We start from the raw sequence: 10000 nt of genomic DNA, 5'->3' as shown, positions 1-10000 counted from the left end.
TTTTTCATGCCAGTAACTTCATAGGCCGTCAGATGTTGTTCAATATATTTTCCTTTGGCTTTCGAGAATGATCAGTTATATCATTTGCGCCTGTGGAATTTCAAAAAACGATATCGCTACTAATTTAATGTTTGAACAAGTAGAATTCACACAGAGATCATCCCTGTTATTTCACGGTAGTGCTTCGGTATAACCTAAACAGTGACGGCTAAAACAAATTGAAGAACTAATAATAAAGAAAACATGAGAAAGTACGTTGATATATTTTAGTCAATTAAAAATATAGCATTAATAATGGTTTCAAATTTTGTCACAAGTCCACGAATTTTGGGAGATGGTGCTAGTCGATTACATAGACCCCACTGTTTAACCGGTACTTAATTTATCGACTCCCGAAAAGATGAAAAGCAAAGTCGACCTCGGCGGAATTTGAACTCAGAACATAGCGACGGACGAAATACCGTTAAGCATTCTGTCCAGCGTGCTAACGATTCTGCCAGTTCACTGCCTTATAAAAAGCACAGAGAATAATGAGAATAGTTATCTTCTGAATGATTAATTTTGTTTCAAAAAAAAAAAAAAAAAAATGGCACGGGGAGACAACCTACTGAAGGAAGTGAGTTTGATTGTTAGAATTAATAATACCAACCACGAAACGTATTTCGGTCTTAAACATTCTTAGCGATTATTTCCATTATTTACATTTGACGGATATTTGTCCTCATTTTGTTTTTTGTTAACACAACGTTTCGGCTGATATACCCTCCAGCCTTCATCAGGTATCTTGGGGAAATTTCGAACTAGGGTTCTCATTCCTAAGGTATTTTTCGATGGCGTAGTGGTAAAGAGCACGGGCTACTAACCCCCAAGATTCCGAGTTTGATTCCAGGAATAATAATAATAATAATAATAATAATAATAATAATAATAATAATAATAATAATAATAACATCGAAAAATACCTTAGGAATAAGAACCCATGTTCGAAATTTCCCCAAGACATCTGATGTAGGCCGGAAGCTACATCAGCTGAAATGTTGTGTTAACAACAAACAAGATGAGGACAAATATCCGTCAAATGTAAATAATGTAAATAATGTACATAATTCCTCATCTCTTAAATATAGAACTGTATTCTTAGTGATGGCCAATTATTATTGCAGATCTTAGAATAACAGTTGTGGTCATTTACTGCTTATATTAGTGTCTACATAGTTGCGAAGTAATATAATTCATAACCAACATTAAAAGTAAGTGGTTGTCATGGGCGGAGCATCTTTGATCAAATATCACTTCAGTCAAACTGGACCTGAGGTTAAGCTTCATTCCCGCACCTCAGCTCTGCTTACTAGTAGTAACATACATTCGTCTCAGGTTACTAGTAGAACCACCGCTCTAACCATCATCGCCCACCATCCGAAACAGCAGCAGGAACAAAACAATAGAAACAGTACTACTGCTTCTAATACCCCACTCTAAGACAACAGCAAAAGAAGACAGACATTTCCCGCTAAATACAACAGCAAGGGCGCCACGATCACCATCACAGCAACATCAACAGCAAAAGTAGCAACAGTAGTACCCCCACCTCAGTCTACCACAGTCTTCCTCAATTTCCGCCGACATCCGCACCACCACCATGACCACCACCACCACCACTAACACCACCACCCCAACTACCACCTCAACCACAACCACCTCGGCTGCCGCTGCCACCACCACCACCGCTACCACCACCACCGCCGCCTCGGCCGCCGCTGCCACCACCACCGCCGCTACCACCACCACCACTGCCGCCACCGCCGCCACCACCTCCGCCGCCGCAACCACCACCACCACCGTTATCAGTGAAGGATTAGTGATCAAATACGTCCAGATATCCATGAAAATCTCAAGACACTTAAAATAAAAAGGAATGAACATTTTAGGACCAGAAGAAAGAAACAAAAAAATGGAAGAAAAGAAAAGAAAAGAAAAGATGAATATGAAATACCAGGGACTTGCTTTTCGTTTACAACACCAGCAGATCAAACCATCAAACCGTTTAACAAATAATGAGCATCTTTCGAGTGATAGATCTTTGAAGGAACACAAAGGAATTCAGAAAATAATTGGTGGATTGACATAGCGTCAAGGTTTAGCAATAGCAAATATGAAAGATTCCAGAGCAAATTGTGATCAATTTAGAAGCTCCTTCATGCTAGTAATTCAAACAATATTACGTTTATATAATCAGGTATACGAACAAATTCTATACATATTGGTGTATATCACTATACCTTTTTCTATCTATCTATCTATCTATCTATCTATCTATCTATTTATCTGTCTGTCTGTCTGTCTACACATATTTACATAATAAAATATAATATAATATAATATATAATGTACTATATAATAAATCGTTATTTACACTGTGAACAACGAGATCTAAAATGATGACTTGCATATTCTCCAGAAATAACGACTTACTGATGGTAGGCAAATAGCACTGATCAGCGAACAGTATGTTCGCTGAAATTATAAACAAACCTATAGTTCAGTACGAATGCATCCGGATGTCACATTTGTTTATATGTATGTATGTATGTATGTATGTATGTATGTACGTATGTACGTACGTACGTATGCATGTATGTATGTATGTATGTATGTATGTATGTAGGTAGGTATGTATGTATGTTTGTGTAGGTATATGTGTGGATGTGCGTACGTGTGTGCGTGTATGTGTGTTTATCTATCTATCTATATTATGAGATTCACCTGAATGTATACAGCTTGTGCGTATACCAGACTGATATTGCTGGAATTAAAAGGCAAGCACACTTACACACACATACACACACATAACACACACACACACACACACACACACACACACACACACATACACACACTATATGTATGCATTACATATGTATGTGTTGCTCCTGTTTTAAAACTTTTAAAAGGCAGTTGGTCAACAACTGCAAGTGTTTTAAATGACAATCTATTACTGTATAAGATACCATCAAGAAAGCGTGTGAAAAAGAGTTTTGCGATCAGACACCATTTTCCTTGGAATTTCTCACATTTATACCAAAATTTGGAACAAATCTATCGAGAATCTTACACATTTATATGATGATATATAGTATCCACCGGACTTTTAAAGACCAGAAATATAATACAAAGATGTGACAATACTTAATTTATCTGATACTGCTGAAATCTCGTGAACAAATATTGCATCTTTTCTCGTTGAAAGGTAAGGATGCATCAATGAGCAATAGTTCAAATATCTAACCTGCTCAGAGAAAGGGATTTTCCACAACCTGAACATCCCTGCCAGGTGTAATAATTATATATCATCTGTATACTTAGCGACCAAGCTTTCAAACTTGTTATCAACTGTCTGTGAAGGATAAAGAGACAGGATTCCAAAATCTCATGGAGATTACCCTCCTCTCATACCTACGCAATAAAATAATGCAGCTTTCTCTTGGTTGTAGAGCCGAACTGTTGGTGAAAATACTCTAGTCTAGGATGTGTACTGTCTCTCCTAGAATGAGAACTCGGGGGTTTAAATTCAATGTTTAATTATGAGGTGACAACAAATATGTGTTAATTAAACATGTCCATGTAAAAATTAACAATTCATCCACAAGTATGCATGGTCAGTCACTCTATCTATCTGTCTGTCTGTCTGTCTTTAGTTAATAAGATATACACACACATTTAAATGTACGTATGCATGCATGTGTATATATATATATATATATATATATATATATATATATATATATATATATATATATATATATATATATATATATATATATATATATATACATACACACACATACCTATATGCATGCATTACATATTTACATACATGAATATAAACATATACATATATGTATATATATATGCATATACATATACATACACATGCATATACCTGTACATACATTCATTCATTCATTCATATATACATACATATATATATATATACATATATATATATATATATATATATATATATATATATATATATTATCCCTTTCCTTATTTAGTAATGCGGCTTTGTAACAGAGTGATAATGGCAAAGTCGCAGTTTTCGCTTCTGCGCTGACTATTGCAGTCTTTGTTCGTCTTGCTTACTTGTCACTTATTTATTATATCACTCCTACGGCCACCGCTATTACCAAAGAGGCTTCCACAACGATCACCGCTATGAAAAGCATCAGCATCACTCCCACTACTACCACTGTTCTACAACTTAAGACATTCAGTTTTCAATTGAAATATATTTTCGTTACTTCTCTCATCTCATCTAATTGTAGGTCACGTGTCAATTATTCCACCTAAAGAATTAATCATAAGTTCTCATAATGCTAACACTGAATACCATCGATTTCTGCATTTTATATTTATTTAAATATTTGCTGGAATGGTAATCAATGAACTGAATACAAATCCCCCATGGTACAATTTCTTTTAATGCAATTATGTTTCTCTACTGAGAATAAATATTTTTTGAAATATCATATGTACAATTTTTCTTTACCACCTTACTGTTAATAAATAATGGTTTTTCGTCTGTTTCAACGATGACTGTTTCAATTGTTCCATCAACAGAACAGCCTAGTGAATGAAGTAACGTGTAAATGGCTGATCATTCCACGGACACGTACAACTTCAACATAATTCTCTGGGAGTATCAGCGTTGCAATCTCTCTCTCTCTCTCTCTCTCTCTCTCTCTCTCTCTCTCTCTCTCTCTCTCTCTGTATATATATATATATATATATATATATATATATATATATATATATATATATATATATATATATATATATATATATATATATATGGATCCGGCAAGCGCGCAGGTATGTACATATATGTATGGATATATGCATATATTTATATATTACCTATATTATTATTATTATTATTATTATATATATATATATATATGCATACACGCACACGCACACATACACGCACGCACACAGACACGCACAGGCACACGCACACACACATGCATATGGTACGTTTTTAAATTTTCCATTTACTTAATTTTTTGTTAAAGTACAGCCAGCCGTCTTTGGCGAAGGATTATAACTTAGTACCACCCTCTTGCTAATTATTTTAGATGCCTATGTAGTCGCAAGTAGACATAGACACGCTCTCGATCACATCAACCTTAGCCGTGTAGAACAATGACGTGACTGTTGGAGAGAGAAATAAGTGTACAAATTGCTACTTATAGTAGAGTGGACTGAAGTAACGGTAAAGTGCCGTGCTCAAGGACACAGCGCACCGTTTGGCCGAGGAATCGTACTCATAATCATATGGTCATGAACCGGATATCATAACCAATAGGTCACGCGCCTTCATAGACTTCTGATGCTTCTTAAATATTTTAAATTCTCAATGTTTCAAATCTGTGCTTTAATACAGACTTGAAAATTATAAACACTCACGACTAATGCTAAAAGGGCGTAACTCAATGTCACAAATTATTTTGTGTACATTCTCGTAATTTGTAATCTGTCAGTTTGCCTTCTTTAAACAACTGGCATACACCGCACCATGCAAGATGGCAGAAATTTTGATAAGTGCATAAATAAAAACTTCCTTTTCTTGTTTTGTGTTTACATGTTTGCTTGGATGCTGTGCTGTTAATATTGAATATTTAATACCAGTTATTTAAAAAAAAAAAGCATGACTACTTTAAGCCCTCCTACATTGTTTATGGGTAGTTTTAATAACTATGTTCTGTTATGAAGTAATTAATCATAATTAATGTTATCGCAATATAGAATTTATTCTCAAATAATCTTAGATAAAACATAATTAAAATGCCGTCAAGCAAATCTCAGAACCATTTTCGATCCTAACTAAATTATTTCAGCTATATTACATCGCTAAGAAAATGTCCTTTTGTATATTTGTGAAGAAGTTTTGCTCTGAAGTCACGTATTGAAACAAATATTATTCTTCAAGATGTCTCATGTAGGATACAATATATCATTAGTTTTTTCGGGAAGTATATTAATGCCACACAATCTTATTTCAAATAATCTGCCAATAAATGAGAGTGTTATGGTTATCTATACAGTCAATAGTAAGTATAAGACTCAAAAAGGTAACCTCTGCATGGTCTTTCACCTTATAAGAAAAATCGGACTCATCTCCCTTAAGCTTCACCGCCACCACTACCATCATAAGTCTTAAAAGAAGGTGCTATCTTAACCCACAGTGTATAATGTCGTATTAGGTATTCGTTGGTTGAAAACAAAAGGCAGGTCGAACAGAAGGAGATATTCTGGACATGGATAAAACGGTTTTGGTCATAGTTAAGTTTAAGCAATAACAACAACAATAACAAAAGGTGGCATATTTGATATATGATACTAATATGATCAGCGTTTGCTAACTCGTTGTACAACGTTTTGAAGACTTTATGATGGTCGAAAAACCACTCCTTTGTCAGCAGAATATAATGTTAGGGGAAAACTGAGTTTAGCTATATTGTTCCAAATGTAAGTTTAAAATGGTATTTTGTTTCTTTTACTTTTCCGTTTCATTTGTTTTACATGTCAGTTACGTAAGGTACATTCGCAGTTTAGGTTTTATCATCGTCCCAATACGCTACTATTTCATACAATAAATTTTCCAGTTTCTTTAATTGCTCTTTTTTTGCTATGTGGTTCTGTTATCTGATGATATATCGATGCTTCTTCTGCTGCAGGTGATCTGTGTATATTCGATGGAAGATAAATGGTGAGATTGAGTACCTAAGGAAATGAAGATAGCTGTCTCAATTTCTTTGGTTTAGAAGCTGTTATTTTTTTTTATTTATATATATTCTTGCAAGAAGATCAAGTGCCAACTTGAAGGAAGTTATAGTTGTTAGGTATGATGGCGCTGGAATTAGAAACAATGCAAGTAACTAAATGTATGTGAGAAGAAATACATATAAGTTTGCAAGTTGGTTGTAACATCAAAAAAAAAAAAAAAAAGAGAAAAAACTCTTTTTTGAGGAAGCTGAAAATAAATATAATGAAATTATAGCACACACACACACATGCAACTAGTTGAAGTTTCTATTGAAGAATAAAATAAATTAGCCAACGGGAATAGAATAGATCAAAGAATTTAAAAGGGATACCCGACAACAACAAAAACGTCCGAAAACGTAAAAAAAATAGAGGGTAAGGAGTACAGTGTCAGGAAAAGAGTAACAATCAAACAGCGAAACTCTAACCTTCCAAAGAAACAATAAATTATCGGAAAACACAAAAGAAGATTGAAAGGAACAAGACAACTGAAAATTAAAATACAAAACTTCAAAGAACGAGCAATATTGAAGATATTGGAAAACAAAATGAAAATTTACTGAAAGTTGAAGGAATAGGATTAAAAAATTTCGAAAAGAAACAAAAAACAAATTATAATGCTCAAAAAATTAAAAAGATGTTTTAACTTAAGCCTGAAACGTTTGGCAAAAGACTAAGGACAGAAAATAAAGAGATAAAGAAACGGAAAACAAAAGTTACCGGAAAATTACAAGACGTTTGGTGCTAGGAAGAGGAATCCTCAGAAAAAAAAAACCCTGAAATTATTTGAAGAACCAAAAATGGAAAATTCCTGAAAATATTAAATGCTGAAAAGAATAATTAAAATGTAACGGTAATAACTAAAGATCACAGAAAAAAATTCACTGAAATACCACATAAAGCATGCAACAATTAGCTTTAAAATGGCACAAGGCATAGTGAAAGGAAACTTTAAAAAGAATGAATATATTATTTGAGGGACGCTTCTTGAAGCTCTACGAAAATACTATTGAAATTGGCACTAAACCTTTATGAAAGAACTACTGAAAGACTTTGATAAAACCATTCAAACTGCTATACACATGAACCTTAAAAGACCCTGCAAATTTCATGATAAATGCATGAAATATTCTTTTCTACTCTAGGCACAAGGCCCGAAAGGTTTGGGGAGGGGAATCAGATCGGCCCCAGTACGCAACTGGTGCTTAATTTATCGACCCCGAAAGTCGACCTCTGCGAAATTTGAACTCGGAATATAAAGACAGAAGAAATACCGCTAAGCATTTCGTAGGCTGCGCTAACGTTTCTGCCAGCTCGCCACCTTAAATTCCTGAAAATATTGAATACCGGAAAGAATGGTTCAAATGTAGTGGTAATAACTAAAGATCACAGAAAAAATTCACTGAAATACCACATAAAACATGCAACAATTAGCTCTAAAAGGCACAAGGCACAGTGAAAGAAAACTTTAAAAAAAAAATGAATATATTATTTGAGGGATGCGTCTTGAAGTTCCACGAAAATACCATTGAAATTGGCACTAAATCTTTATGAAAGAACTACTGAAAGACTTTGATAAAACCATTCACATCGTTATACACATGAACCTGAAAAGACCCTGCAAATTTCATGAAAATTACATGAAATATTCATGAAGAAACTAAAGAAGATGAATAAAGTAAACTCAATATAAAATGCAAATCCTGAAGAATGGATTGTGCTAAATTCCATAACCGATTAGTTGAAGTTTTTGTGTATAGAATGAGTACAGCATTAAATTATTGTTCGTCAAAATATATCAACACTTCAACACTAGTGGTTAGCGAGAAGGCAGATCCATTAGCATTTCGGACAAAATGCTTAGCAGTATTTCTTCGGGCATTACGTTCTGAGTGTAACAGTGCACTGTTGATCCGTGTCTGAGTAACTGCCGTCCTAATGTTTAAAACCGCAAATATTACGTCAATTTTCTCTTAGATCTTTTACGTGAACTGGCGTTGTTAGTAGAGTTTGTACAGAAACAATTGTATCTTAATAAAAATCTGTTAAAGATTTTCTTTGTCTTCTTATTTGGTTTATATATATATATATATATATATATATATATATATATATATATATATATATATATATATACTTACATACATACATATATACGTATATGTGTAAGTGTGATGTCGTACATCCGTGTACGTATTCTTCCGTACTTACAGAGACTTAAATCTTTAAATTTAATGATATATATATATATATATATATATATATATATATAATAGATAAAACCCCGTCACCACAAATTACAAAAATAACCCCAAACACTCGAAAATCTGAAGTAATAACTTCCAACGTTTTTGAAGATTAAAATTGACACGAAATAACGCCAGGAAAAGATGTCAGCAAAGTAATTTCTCGAATCTCTTGAATCATTAAAGGTAGAAGGTAAAGTAAATAGACAACAAATTTTAAGACGACTAAGCAAACAGTCTAGTGGGATGGTGTCCATAGTGAAAAGAGAAAAAGAAGGGAAAAAAACCCCGAAAGCGAGTAAAAAGACAAATTTACTGATTTACTGAGAGGAAATAAGAAAAATGTAGACAAAAATGATGAAGCAGTTGATTGGAATAAGGAAAGCAATCAATTAAAGAAGCAAGCTTATGTATATTTAACTATATACATATTAATATATTAGCCTAAGATGTTCGATTTGCTTTTAGTACTGCTATTGTTGTCTTCTTTTTGTTGTTGTTTACTTCTTCAATAATTCTTCAAACCTAATCTGATTTTGAAATAGAGTGTAGGCAATATTGTCAATGCGATTTTTCGATAAACGCAACCACTTTGGATCTGTTAAAACACGGTGAGATAATGGATTATTACCGCATACACGCGGTAAAATGATACGCACTCATGTACAGAGACGCACAGCCCCAGACATGTAAATATGTTTACATATACATACTCACACTTCTTTCTCTATAAGCATATGTATATATATATATATATATATATATATATATATATATATATATATAAGTCAGTAAATAGTGGGGTTGTGTTAACCGCACGTGGAGAAATAATAGGAAAATGAAAAAAAGCCAGAATGCTGAACTGGAAGCATAATTTAATAAAGATTTTTTCTAATATATATATATATATATATATATATATATAT

The sequence above is a fragment of the Octopus bimaculoides genome, chromosome 10, assembly GCF_046866305.1.
Source record: "Octopus bimaculoides isolate indiv1 chromosome 10, ASM4686630v1, whole genome shotgun sequence".
Lineage (NCBI taxonomy): Eukaryota > Metazoa > Mollusca > Cephalopoda > Octopoda > Octopodidae > Octopus > Octopus bimaculoides.
The sequence above is the reverse complement of the archived record's forward strand: the minus strand, read 5'-3'. Positions refer to the sequence as shown.